A 15,444-nucleotide genomic window follows, 5' to 3' on the forward strand; every position below is an offset into this window, starting at 1 on the left:
AACTGGTACCACAGAAATACAAAGGGTTGTAAGAAATTACTATGAACAATTATATGCCAAGAAATTGGAAATCCTGGGTGAAATGGACAAATTTCTAGAAAAATATAACCTTCCAACACTGAATGAAACAGAAGCAGAAAGCCTGAACAGACCAATAACAGCTGGCGAAATTCAAGCAGTAATCAAAAAACTCCCAGCACACAAGAGCCCTGGACAGGACAGTTTCACAGGAGAATTTTCAAAACATTTAAGAAAGAGCTAATTGCTGTCCTTCTCAGACTATTCCAAAAAATCCAAGAAGAGGGAAGACTCCGAAACTCTGATGACATCAGCTTCATCCCAATCCCAAACCCTGATAAAGACACAACAAAGAAAGAAAACTACAAGCCAATATCGTTGATGAACATAGATGCTAAAATCCTCAACAAAATATTGGCAAACCACATCCAGCAATACATTAAAAAGATCATCCAATGATCAAGTAGGATTCATCCCACGGAGGCAAGGATGGTTCAATATTCACAAATCAATAAACGTAATACATCACACTAAAAAAATAAAGACAAATACCACATGATCTTATCAATATATGTGGGAAAACCATTTGATAAGGAACAGCACCCATTTATGATAAAAAACACTCAGCAAAGTGGGAATAAAGGGGCATACCTCAACATAATAAAGGCCATATATGAAAAACCTGAAGCCAACATCATACTCAATGGGCAGAAACTAAAAGCTTTCCCACTAAGATCGGGAACAAGACAAGGATGTCTGCTTTCACCACTTCTATTCAACATAATATTGGAAGTCCTAGCCACAGTGATCAGACAAGAAAAAGAAATAAAAGGCATCCAAATTGGAAAAGAGGAAGTAAAACTATCATTGTTTGCAGATGACGTGATAGGGTACATAGAAAACCTCATAGACTCCACCTAAAAACTACTAGACCTGATAAGTGAATTGGGCAAAACAGCAGGATACAAAGTCAATATTCAGAAATCAAAGGCATTTTTGTACACCAAATATGAAATATCAGAAGCACAAATCAGGAAAAAAAAAGTCCCATTTGCTGTAGCAACAAGAAAAATAAAGTACCTAGTAATAAATTTAACCAAGCAGGTAAAAGATCAATACGCAGAAAACTGAAGAGAGAAATTAAGGAAGACACGAATAAATGGAAGCATTTACCATGTTCATGGACTGGAAGAATTAACATCATCAAAATGTCCATACTACCCAAAGCAATTTATATATTCAATGCAATCCCTATTAAAATCAATGATGTATTTCACAGAAATAGAACAAACATTTTGAAAATTTATGTGGAACCATAAATGACCCCGAACAGCGGCAGCAATTTTGAGAAAGAAGAACAAAGTAGGAGGGATCATAATAGCTGACATCAAACTACATTACAAGGCCACTGTAATCCAAACAGCCTGGTACTGGCATAAGAAAAGACACATAGATCAATGGAAGAGAACAGAGAGCCCAGAAATAAACCCATGTCTCTATGGTCAAATTAATATTCAACAAAGAGTGAAAAGCATAAAATGGAGTAAAAATAGCCTCTTCAACAAATGGTATTGGGAGAACTGGACAGCTACATGCAAAAAATTGAAATTCAACCACCAACTTACACCATACACAGAAATAAAAGAAAGATGGATGAAAGACTTAAATATAAGGTGTGACACCATAAAAGTCCTAGAGGAGAACACAGGCAGGAAACTCTCAGATACTCCATGCAGCTATAGTTTCACCGATATGTCCCCTAGAGCAAGGGGCAAAAAGGAAAGAATAAACAAATGTGACTTCATCAAAATAAGAACCTTCTGCATGGCTAAAGAAAACATCTGCAAAATGAAAAGGGAGCCAACCGTATGGGAAAATATGTTTGTAATGATACCTCAGACAGAGGTTTGATCTCCAAAATATATAAAGAATTCACATGACTCCACTCCAGGAAGACAAACAATCCAATTAAAAAATAGGCAAAGTACCTTCCAACAGACACTTCTCTAAGGAGGACATACACAGAGCCCAGAGACATATGAAAGGTTGCTCATCATCACTAGCCATCAGAGAAAAGCAGATTAAAACCACAATGAGATATCACTTCACTCCAGTCAGAATGGCCAGCATAAACAAATCAATGGGTGCTGGCGAGGTTATAGAGAAAAGGGAACCCTAGTGCACTGTTGGTGGGAATGCAGACTCGTGCAGCCACTGTAGAAAACAGTTTGGAATTTCTGCAGAGAGCTAAAAATGGAAATGCCTTTTGACCCAGCAATTCCACTGCTGGCATTATACACTAAGAATCCCAAAACGCCAATTCAAAAGAACCTATGCATCCCAATGTTCATAGCAGCACAATTTACAATAGTCAAGTGCTAGAAGCAACCTAAGTGTCCATCAGTAAATGAGTGGATCAAAAAACTATGGCACATTTACACAATGGAACACTACACAATAGAAAGAAAAAGTTAATACCTTTGTGACAGCATGGATGGAACTGGAGAGCATTATGCTAAGTGAAATAAGCCAGGCGGCGAAAGACAAATATCATATGATCTCACGTATAAGTGGAACCTAATCAGCAAAGCAAGCAGGTAAGGAAAATATAACCAGCAACAGTGAAAGAAAGAAGAAACTGACAGGGATAGGAGGGAGGGGGTGGGGCGGGTAGCAGGGAGGAGAAGGGGAAAGGTCAGATCAAGGAACAGGTATGAAGGACACTTGGATGAAGCCAAGGTGGGGAAGGATTGCGGGGGGTGGGGATGGCGGGCAGGGGAAAGTGGTGGCAGGTAAATGGAGACAAATGTATTTGAAAAAAAAATTTTAAAGAAATAAATAATTTTTTTCAAAAACAGTGGCCCCCTAATGAACCACAGCTCCCACTCTTCACACAGCATGTGTGCTGCCCTCTCCATTTAATTAGGGTGCATTGCATAACTAGCTGTAACCATAAAATGCAGTGGGAGTAACACTGTGCCAGTTCCCAGCCTAAGCCTTCTCAAGACTCAGAACCTCTGTTTCTGAGCCCTTGGGAGTCCTAGGATCCTGTCTAAGACGTTGGGCTTCTCTGCAACAGACAGAGCCCTGTCATCCCAATGTCCCAATGGAGTCCAGCCCCCAGCTGATGCACAATTGAATTAGCCATTGAGTGACCATCAGCGAGATCAGCAGAACTCTCTAGCATACCAATTTTGCAGAACTCTAAGAAAATAAAATTTTATTGTTTTAAGCCACTAAATGTGGGGGTTTATTATACAATAATAAATAAGTAAAACAGGTACTTGGAAAGTATTTGTTGACTGAATAAATGAATGAATGCAATTCTTGATTTTTTTAATGCTTTTGCTACAAAACTACGATAGCAACAAATGTGGCATTAACTACTCATAAAGAGTGGATTTTTAAAAAAGGAGAATGCATGAAAAAAAGAGAAAATAACATTATTTGATAACCTTCTATATCTCAGACACTATCCCAAGGCATTTCACAGTCACATTTCATGTTCTTAACAACCACCCAACCTGCATTTTTTATTGAAGAGAAAGTGAAACTTTAATGAGTAAATTAACTTGCTCAAGGTCAAATTGTTGTGAAATGTAAAAACTTAGCAAATACAAATCCCTGTGCTTACACTGCCCATGTTGTTTCCACTCAATCACACAACCCTCAGTGATGCTTGCAGCCAGTGGGCAAAACCATCAGCCCAGCTTCACCACTGGTTTTCCATGGGGTTTTGAGCTTATTCCATGACCCCTTACACTCATGTCTCAGCTCCCTATGCATGATACTAGGCTCACACTCCCCCCTCGTCCCTAAAATCCACCCCGACTCCTAGAATAGTTATAAAATTCTAGCAACTCCTTCTTAAAGGTAGTTGCTTATTCCTTCAGGGCAATCCGGGTACAAGAACTTCTTGGGATCAGGAGACCAGACCCCAACTGATGACTCAGTGATCCCGTCTGGGCCAGATGTACCACCTCTAAGAGTAGTATCCCAGAAGCATAGAAAAGCAAGAGGAAAAGCCATGCGACCCAGTTCAATACATTAACACACACCAATATCTTAGCACATCCATGGATATGCTGGCTTAGTAAGTCTGGGTGTGCACTGAATAAGATGCTTTATTTACAAATTTCCCAGCTGATTCTGATGCAGTCAGGTTTGCTGCATTTAAAAATATAACTAATTTTGGGAAGACTTTTTTGGTCCATTTTAAAATATAACTAATTCAGGAAAATCTGTTCTTTTTCATTCATCAAAGCATGTCATACTAATGGTATATATAAGATGATACATTTTTAATTATGTGGATTGTTTTTCTTGATATCTTCAATCTACTATGTGCCATCAACCATCTTCTCTAATGTTGACTTACAGAAAATCAATACATCAAAAAGTGAGTTTTTAAAATCTCAGTAGTACCCTGGCTGGTGTGGCTTAGCAGGCTGAGCACTGGTCTATGAGCCAAAAGGTCACCTGTTTAATTCCCAGTCAGGGCACATGCCTGGGTTGCAGGCCAGGTCCCCAGTTGGAGGCATGCAAGAGGCAACTGATCAATGTTTCTCTCACACATCGATGTTTCTCTCCCTCTCTTTCTCCCTCCCTCCCCTCTCTCTAAAATAAAAATAAAATCTCAGCACTCATTCTAAAACTGGTACTATTACCCTATAAAGTGACAATACAATTTAGTATACCTTGCCTTCATGTTTCTCTACTTTGCTAATTATACAGTATGTGTTATGACTTACAGAGAGTGGAATAGGGTTAACATCCTCCACAGAGCTGCTCCTATGTTTGCACTAAAGTATCCATGAAAATATAAGACAAAAACCACCACACATATAACTAACTGTGGTGGATCAGACTGCCCCGCAGAGTCCTCCCAATTCCTCGTGGATGAAATAATGAGTCTTTCCAGATACCAAGTGCTGTCAAGAAAAGGGGAAGGTGATTCCCTCTAGAGGAGAATGCCCTGAGTCCTTCTCTGAAGTGGCTTTTATCGAGAACGATATGCACAGGGGTGTACAGCATGCATGCAAAGCTTATCAATCAATGCCTAAAGCCTATATTTACAGAAAACAGATAGAGATTATTGATAACAACTGAAAGAATAGAGATTTGCCTTAGAACAGGGTGTGTTGGACATGTTGATGTCAGATGGTCATTAAGGTATGGCTCCTGAATTCATGAATTCACTCCCTCTCTTTGGAGCTTAAACATCTGGTTTTCCCTTAACAGGGCAGTGCAAAGCAGAGCAAGCTTCAGTGGATACAATGCATTCTTTAGGCCAGATTTCCCATAGGAACCCTCAGTGTTACCATCGGATCATGTCTGCCTCCCAGCATTCCCGGTTTCCTGGTCGAAATTTATAGGCCCTCTTTCAGGACCCGGCTTGCATGGCGCTACAATTCCCGATACCACACAAAGTGGTCCCCAACAACTAACTGATAAATAATTTCATTCCAGGATTAAGTGGAATCAAACAAAGCTCAAGGCATTTGAAAATGTACTAAAAAGAAAGAAAAAAGAAATTCTGCTGAGAAAAACCTGTTTGTGTTTCATCACACCACTTAATCTGGTTTGCATCATGAGAAAGAAGCCACTCAGGAAAAAACACACCATCAAAAATAGGTGTTTTTTACTTTTTTTATTAAAGTATAATATGGATGCAGAAAAGCTCATGTATCATATGAGTATAGTTCATTGAATTTTCACAAACCAAACCATCTGTGTAACCAGCACCCAGGTCAAAAGACAGAATACTACCAGCTGCCCAGGGTGCCCTCAGGCTCCATCCCAACCACTACCTGACACCACCACCCGCCCCTTTTCTCCCCTGACCATAGGGTTTGAATCTTCATTTAAAATTCAGAAAAGATGATTCTATTCTCCCACCTTCGGTCCCCTGACTCAGAGTCCAGAGGAGTGGTAGCAGAGACTAAGGCAGTGTTTGCTTGGGTGCTGCTCTGTGTCAAACACAATACCACACAGGATCCCTTCCCCCTAACTCCTCCAAATTTCTGCATTTAGACAGAGACTATAAATGGCAGCAAATAGTGGGGTGATAAGTATATGTATAGAGATGGGAGGAGATGCAGAGTGACTCTGGCAGGTGGTGGTGGCAGCCATAGAGACACTGAATGCTGGGGACTTTAGTTTTTTGCAAAACTAAATGCAAAAACTAAATGGTGGTTTGCATATTACAGAATCAAACATTAGAGACAGATGTCATGCCAGCTGAATAAAGGCCTACTTAGAAGTGGGAAATTGGATTGAAGGTTCAGTGCATTAACCTTCCCTTCACACCTCCTCTGAAGAGACCATATCAATACACCTTGGATCATATCAATACATCAATACACTTTTGTGGAAGATACAGTGAGAAGGGAATAAGAAAAAGCCTACTTTCCCTATCTGATGACAAATACAGAGTCTGGATTCATCACACCTTGTTCAAGGGAAAAAAAGGAGAAAAATTAACATGAGTTCATAGGGGAAAAAATGACAAGAAAAGAAAAAGAGAATGGTATTTGAGAGACCAGGGGAAAAGAGCTTTTTTTTATATATTAATAATAAACTCTTTTTGTATGCCAGAAGAAAATTTCCAAACTCTGATTATCCCTCTAAGTACAGTGTAAAAAAACACAGCCTCTAACAAAGAGAAGCAGAACAAGGAGGGAGCAGGCTGAAAGGAGATGGTAAAATGATGAACAATTTTAAGGAAATTAAAAACTTTTGCACTCGGCACCACTTTGGTGAATGGTTTGACAACATCTACTAGGTTGATTATATGTCTGCTCTGTTACCCAACAGTCTTGTAGGTAAAATATTTACCCTAAGAAATCTCACGGGGACACCAGGGTACAAATTTCAAGTTAATAATATTGCATTAAAAACTGGAAATTTGCTAAGAGAGTAGCTTTCAGGATCTGTAATAAAAAAAGAAAACTGACAACTGTGAGACGATATATTAATTAGCTTGAGTGCAGTAATCATTTCACTGTGTATATCAAATCATCAGGTTATACACTTTAAATATGTACAATTTTTATTTTAAAAAATGTTAAGAATATTTACAGCAGTATTGTGTGTAGTAGCCAAGCTGTCCATCTGTAGATGGGATAACATAGTGGTATACACAAAGGCTGGACTAAGAAACAGAACTGAAAATGAGCAACTACAGCTACTGACCACAACAGAGATGAATGTCACAATTATAACAACTTGTGGGAGAAGCAAGACAAAAACTTCATATTGGTTGGTTTCATGTAGACAGGGTGTGGTAAAAGTAGGTTTACAGTTGTGAATACAAAAACATGGAGTTTATTCTTGTATTATTATTTATTAATTATTGTATTACTTTCCATGCAAACAACTGTAAACCTACTTTTTCCCCACCATGTGTAAAGCTAGAAAGCTAAACGTGATATTTAGAGGTACATAGTTAGGTAGTAAAACCTTTAGAAAAGAAAAAGTGAGACAATAATTATCATCAAAGTTGGAAGAGAATTATCTTTGGAAGAAGCAAAGGGTTTGTGCTGGGACGGGGCATGAGTTGAGCCTCTGGGACGCTGCAGGGCCCTGTTTCTTAACATCCTAGTACCCACAGTTTATTACCTTATAGTTTCTCAAGCTATGTATTTAAGATTTACACATTTATCTGTGTATGCACTATATCTCACAACTTTAAAAAGTTTTCAAAACATATTAGCAGAACTAAAATCTAGGTTGAGGGAAAAGGCAGGTTAGATAAAAGAAAAAAAATAAAGAGAAATCTGTATACCTTTATAAAATATAGAGACTAAAGATAAAAACAATAAGAGGTAAGATGATGGCAATGGAGGAAAAAGAAAGGAGAGATTGAAATTTATAAAACTAATATCTCCAGAAAAATGTCCAAAATGAAACAGAAAGGGAAATTACATAAATAATAATTGAATTACATAACAGATACTAGGCTAAGTACCCTATATAAATTAATTCTCTGAATCCTTACAAAAATCCCAGAAAGTTAAAAAGTTTCATCCCTTACAGTAGTGGGAAAACCAAGGCCTAACTTACCAAGGGTCTTATGACTACTAAGTGGTAAGCAGGAAAGTGGTAAATAAGAGCCTAGAACCCTTGTCTGTGAGGTACTAAAGTAGCCCTCTGAGCCCCTGTACCACACTGCCCCCTTTTGTTCCTGTTCTGGACTAAAAAAATAATGCATGGCAACATTCAAAGCCAAAGGAGAGGGCAAAAAATTTTTAATGATTAAAAATAATTTTGATGCAAGAATTTTGATTTTAGCCAAGTTGTCTCACACTTCGGAAAGCTATAAAATAAACTCAGATGTTTCAGAAATATATCCAATCATGTATAACTCTTTACACATATATATTTGAGGACAAATTTTAATTGACCAATATAAGTAACCTAAGAGTTAAAACTGAGGGTGTGACAAAACAGAGGAATTGTTCCATTGCTCCAAAAATGACTGAAACAAAGATAGATTAAATATTGTAGGAATAGTTTAAAAAGCAATGTCAAACATTCTTTATAGAAATTACTTTTTTAATTTTTAAAATAATCTAAATTTTACAATAATCTAATTTTTAAAACCCCAATTCCATTAGCAACACCTGGGTGGGTGAGGGACAATAAGCAATGAAGAGGTGGAAGGTAGGTTAAACCACTCTGCTGTAGTAATCAAAGATACAGTTTCACCCTTTAATGGTTAGAAAAATGTGAGTTAAAGAATGCTTTTGGAAAGCTTTTAAACCTCAGTACCACTAACAGAAATTAAATATCTGTGTATCTCCAAAGGAAGACAGAAGCAAAGAAAGTGAGATCCATGTTTCAAAACAATGGAAATGCATAGAAATAGAAAAACAAAACATGACACAAGATAACAATAAAACCAAATGTATTAAAGTCAAAAGGTTGCAGATTGGTTCCAAAATTGCCCTGTTTATAAGCCCATCCAAAGTGAAGTGAGATAAATGAAACAAAAGTAAAAAGAAATAAAAATACATGAAAGACAAAAGCAAACAAGAAGCACCAATGAAAATATTGATATCAAATTAAAAGGAATTTGAGGCCAAAAGCATTACATAAGATAAATAAGATCATTGTATATTATGAAATGATAGATGGTCCTTAGTACCAGCATATCAGTCAAATCTATATTTGCTGACCAGAGTTGTATTGAAATACATACAGGATATATATCCTTAGACATACAAGGATACATTTTCAGCCACTCAATAGGGGATTTTGCCACAGTCTCCATCTTGACAAATCACATAAACAAAAAAATTAAAGACAGTATTTCAAGAAATACATACAAGATGAATTAAATGGATATGTTCATCACATTATTCATCCCACAAGCCAAATACTACCTCCTAAAAATGTCCTTAATAGAAGGAAAAAAAAAAGTTATCAGTAGCATCAATTTAGAAATGACCAAAATGGGAACACTCCCATAAAAGGATATAGTATCATCAATGTGGCACTCAGTGGCAAATAAACATAAGCACTTTAAATATTAAGCAAGGAAGCATCAAAATAAATGAACTGAGCACTTACAAGAAAGCAATAAAGCAAGTCAAGGGTAAACACAAAGAAGTAATTAAAAAAAGAAGTAAGTAATCAATAGGAAAACAAAAATATTAGAATTAGTAAATAATCCCAAATATGGCTCTCTGAAAGAACCAACAAAATGGACACATTTCTGCTGAATCTCAGCAGAAAACAAGTTAGAAAGTACTGATGGAGGATCAGGAATCCAGATATGAGAACTTTTTAGAAATAAAAGGTTAACAGTCTTCAAAAATCTCGATTAAACAATGAAATACAGTTTCACACAAATTAGTCTAGGAGAAATCATCAAAATAAAACAATAACAAAGGCTGCACATGTGTGGTGGGTGTACAAGGCTAGACTACCAAGGGCAGCTTTAGTTTGGAGGTTAGACAAGACTGGAGAATGCAAGTAGTTCAAGTTGCTTTTATTTAGTCTGCTCCCAAAACAGCAAATAGTCTGTGTGAAGGGTATTATTCTAAGATGTGGGTAGATGAACATAGCTCCCCATACTTCCATTGCTTTTCATGGCAGCACAGAGAAAGTTTAGTCCACCATGTTAGAGAAGCATAGGGTGAAGGGATTCCCAATTTTTTTAATACCCCAGACACAGTAAAAATCCAGAAACAACTTTTGCAGCTGGAGAAGCCAAGTTGCCTATGCCCAATGTTTGGATTCCTTGCTTTGGCACTGTTGTTGTCTGCATTCCAGGAACCAGGTATTTTCCATTTATGTACACTCAGGAGATTTCTGGGCCAAAACTTGGCCATAATATTACAAAAAGTAACACCCACTACTCTGAAATGTCTATTTACCTGTCCATTCATTCATTTATTTATTCGTTCAACAAAGATTTGACAGCCGTTTACGTAAAAAAAGCCCTGGGAATACAAAAAATTTGGGCAAATATAAGTGCCCTCAATAGGCACAGCACATTCCAGGGGGAAAAACAGACACATTAAAAAATTTTATCTTAAAAAGAGTCCACCATTCTCCCAGGTTGTGTGACACCTGAATAAACCTCTTTCCATTTTGCACCCCAAAATAATTTACCTTAATTGTGTACAAGTAGCTATGAGAGCAAGTCATGGGAAGTCAAGGAAGGCTTCACTGGGAAGGTATCTTAAAGAATAGGTATGCTGATATCCAAGATGGTGGCAGAGTAAGTGAAAGCTACACTAACCTCCTCAAAGGACCAAACTTGAATTACAACTAAATTATAGAAAAATCATCCTGAATAACTAACTGAACACTAGCTGGAGAGGAGCCTTATAACCAAGGACTTATGGAAGAAACCACATCAAGACTGGTAGGGAGTACAGAGGAGGTGCAAGAGGGCTGGCTGGGCTCAACAGGCCCCAGCTGAAGTTCCAGAGGGATATTTCAGTTACAGGGGTTCCCCTTGAGAAGTGTGGGGTATAAACCCCAAGCTAGGCATCCAGGCCCAGAGCACCAAAACCAGGAAAGGAACCGAGATAACATCTAGTTGTGAAAAGCAGCAGGGTTTCTGCCCTGCAAGGAGAGATGGCTAGAGAGGCAGAGAGCCTTTCACAGGGCCAAAGCGCAAAATTTTGTTTGCAGCCATTTATTGTGGGCTCCAGCAGAGGGAGAGCAGAACAAACTAGAGCCATTTGAGGGAGTCTAGGGTTGGTGGCTCTGGAAAGAGAATAAAACTGTCATCCGACACAACCCCTGTGCTGATCATTCCCCATACTGCAGAGGCCATCTTTCTCAGGCAGAGCTCTCCCTTCCATGCATCACTCTCCTGGGGGTAAGCAGTAGTCCCACCCACAGGAATCCCTCTCACTCTATTCTGTGAAGCTTTAGTCAAGCTGCTGAGGAATGCGGCTGGAGGCTCTCTCAGTGATTAAATCTAACAGAAAGCCTGCAGGTGGAGGAGGATCTCTGGGAGCTTTGAAACTTTAGCTGACCCTCCCCCAGACCCACTGTGGGTAAAAGCTGGCCTTGGTGTGCAGCCTGGTTCTTTCTGCACACACTCAGGCTCAACAAAGGGAGCCACAAGCTCTGGGTCATTGATAGCTCCAAACAGGTTGACCAGGGCCGGTCATAGGCAGCAGCACCTGGCATTGGCCTGCACCAGAGTCTTTGCACATCTACACACACATAGAAACAAACAGAAAGAGGCAGCCAAAATGGGAAGGAAAAGAAACAGGCCCTTAATTAAAGAACAAGAGAATTCTCCAGAAGAACTAAATGAAATGGAGGCAAGCAATTTATCAGATATAGAGTTTAGAATAATGATTATAAGGATACTCAACAGCATGAAAAAAGACACTGAAACCATTAAAAAGGACCACTCAGAAATAAAGAGTGCAATATCTGAAATAAATAATACATTGGAAGGAATAAACAGTAGGTTAGATGAGGCAGAGGATCGAATCAACAATTTGGAAGACAAAATAGAAAAAACACCCAAGCAGAGCAGAAAAAAAAATTTTTTTTTAATGAGGAGAGGTTAATAACCCTGGCTGCTGTGGCTCAGTTGATTGAGTGCTGGCCTGCGAACTGAAAGGTCACAAGTTCAATTCTCTGTCAGGGCACATGCCTAGGTTGCAGGCCAGGTCCCCAGTTGGGGGCATGCTAGAGGCAGCTAGTCGAGGTTTCTCCCCGTCTCTTTCTCCCTCCCTCTCCCTCTCTCTGACAATAAATAAATAAAAAAATTTTTTAAATGAGGAGAATTTAAGAAACCTTTGGGACAACATAAAGCATAACAACCTCTGCCTCATGGGGATAACAGAAAGAGAAGAGAATGAGGAAATGATCAAGAAGCTATTTGAAGAAATAATGACTGAAAAATTCCCTAATCTGATGAAGGAAAAATATACACAAGCCCAGGAAGCACACAAAGTCCCAAACAAGATGGACCTAAAGAGGCTCACACCAAGACACATCATAATTAAAATGGCAAAGCTTAAAAACAAAGAGAGGATCTTAAAAGTCACAAGAGAAAAGCAGTTAGTTACCTACAAAGGAGTTCCCGTTAGACTGTCTAATGATTTCTCAACAGGAACATTGCAAGCTGGAAAGGAGTGGCATGAAATATTCAAGGTGATGAAAAACAAGGACCTACAACCAAGGTTACTTTTCCCAGCAAAGCTATCATTTAAAATTGAGGGAGAAACAAAGAGCTTCCCAGACAAGAAAAACCTAAAATATTTTGTTACCACCAAACCAGTATTACAACAAATGTTAAAGGGCTTGCTTTAAGAAGAAGAAAATAAAACAACAGAACATAGTTAAAAAATAAAATGGCGATAAATACATACCTATCAATAATCACCTTAAATGTGAAAGGTTTAAATGCTCCAATGAAAAGACATAGGGTAGCTGAATGGATAAGAAAACAAGATCCATATATATGCTGTCTTCAAGAGATGCACCTCAGAATGAAAAATACACAGAGACTAAAAGTAAAGGGATGAAAAAAGGTATTTCTTACATGAAATGGAAATAGTGGAAAGGAAAAAACCTGGAGTAGCAATACTTATATCTGATAAAATAGACCTTTAAACCTTAAGAACAAGCATGTAGTATTTGTCTTTCTGTATCTGGCTTATTTCACTTAGCTCAAGTGGTGAGATTTCCCTTTTTTTTTAAAGGCTGAATAATATCCCATTTTGTATGTATAACATATATAATATGTAACATATGTATAGTATATAATATATAAGGACATCCACAACGATACTATACTATATACTTGAAATTTGCCAATAGGATAGATCTTAATTTAAATCTTCTCACCACATACACACGCAAACACAAAATGGTAACTATGTAGAGGTAATGAATAAGCTGTTTAGCTTGATTGTGGTGATCTTTTCATAATGTACACATATATCAAAACATCAAGTTGTACACCTTAAACATATATACAATTTTTATGTCAAAAATAACTCAATAAAGTTGTTAAAAATAAAGAGAAAGTATGAATTTTCTAGCTAAAGAGACTGCCTGTCTCCTCTCCCTCCCACAATCAATCTCCAGCTCGTATGACACTACCCTCTCTAAGCACCATCCTTATGTCTGAGGCCACAGGAACTTTTCCCTCTGCCTTCCTTATTAATTACATCCAGCCTTACTTCCCTTCAGACTTTTCCACTCTGATCATACATTGTCCTGCTTAAATCTGCCAAAGGTCCTCACTGTCAAGACAAAATCTAATATAAAGAACTCACATAACTCTGCTCCAGGAAGACAAACAATCCAATTAAAAACTGGGCAAAGGACCTGAACAGACACTTCTCCATGAAGGACATACGCAGGGCCCAGAGACATATGAAAGGTCACTCAGCATCACTAGCCATCAGAGAAATGCAAATTAAAACCACAATGAGATATCACTTCACAGCAGTCAGAATGGCCATCATAAACAAATCAACAAACAACAGGTGCTGGCGAGGCTGTGGAGAAAAGAGAACCCTAGTCACTGTTGGTGGGAATGCAGACTGGTGCAGCCACTGTGGAAAACAGTGTGGAATTTCCTCAAAGAGCTAAAAATGGAACTGCCTTTTGACCCAGCAGTGGTTCTGGGATTACACCCTAAGAATCCCAAAACACCAATTCAAAAGAACCTATGCATCCCAATGTTCATAGCAACAGAATTTACAATAGCCAAGTGCTGGAGGCAACCTAAGTGCCCATCAATAAATGAGTGTATCAAAAAACTATGTTGCATTTACACAATGGAATACTACAAAGCAGAAAGAATGAGATACTACCCTTCATGACAGCATGGATGGAACTGGAGAGCATTATGCTAAGCGAAACAAACCAGGGGGTGAGAGACAAATACCAGATGATCTCACCTATAAGTGGAACCTAATCAACAAAACAAACAAGCAAGCAAATACAAGCAGCAACAGTGAAAGAAAAAACAAACTGACAGTAACGGGAGAAGAAGTGGAAGGCGGGTAAGGGGAAAAGAAGGGGAAAGTTCAAGTCAAGGAACATGTATAAAGGACCCATGGACAAAGCCAAAGTGGGGAAGGATTGAGGGTGGGAGGTGGGGGTGGGTGGGGCAGAGGAAAGTAGTGGTGGAAAAATGGAGACAAAAGTATTTGAACAATAAAAAAAAATTTTTTTAAAGATAAAATCTAAACACAATTTACATCACTGTCTTCAATATCTGACCCATGTTTATCTTATCAGTTTCATGTACTGTATTTTCCCAGTGCATTCACTGGAAGCAGAAATTCGCCAATTGAAATGACCCCTTAGAATCTTGCAAATGAATCATTTATTAGATGTTCTTTCAGGTAACAACATTCTCTTTGTAACACAAGCCTAATATAGTACCATGGTCTGGGACGATGATAGTGAGGAAAATAGACTATATTTCCACTAAAAATAAAGAAATCAGAGCCTTCAGAAAAGAGGAAAAGGGAAGTGGGAAGTTGATGACAGTAAAAGATTTTGGACAGGAATGTGCGGCCTTGTGCTTTGAACCAACCTGAAAATGCTTGAGGGAGGAGGTAAGTGGCACAGTCCAGATAGTTAAATCCCCAAACAAAAGGAGCAGGAGTCTTTCTTTCTGTCTGGAGTTCTGTACTAAAAGGCAATGATAGAAAAGTAGATAGCAGTGCAGAGATGGCCTAAGGGAACAACACCTCGCCCCTCCCCTGGTGTACCTGGGCGTGGATCGGGGAGCTGGAAAGAGCCACAAAAAGTTTCAAAGCCCTTAACAAAGGGTCCAGAAGGTACCTTAAAATCAGCAAACTGAGCAAGGTGGGGATGGACAGCCCCACAGCCAGCGGCCAAAGTGTGAACCGGCTGAGTTTGGAAGATCAGCGGGACCAGTGTGAGCAGGTGTCTAAGCCTGGTCAGCAGGGGTCATGG

Source organism: Pteronotus mesoamericanus, unplaced genomic scaffold (assembly GCF_021234165.1).
Source record: "Pteronotus mesoamericanus isolate MK-2021 breed Mesoamerican mustached bat unplaced genomic scaffold, CSHL_Meso_final contig_100, whole genome shotgun sequence".
Classification (NCBI taxonomy): domain Eukaryota; kingdom Metazoa; phylum Chordata; class Mammalia; order Chiroptera; family Mormoopidae; genus Pteronotus; species Pteronotus mesoamericanus.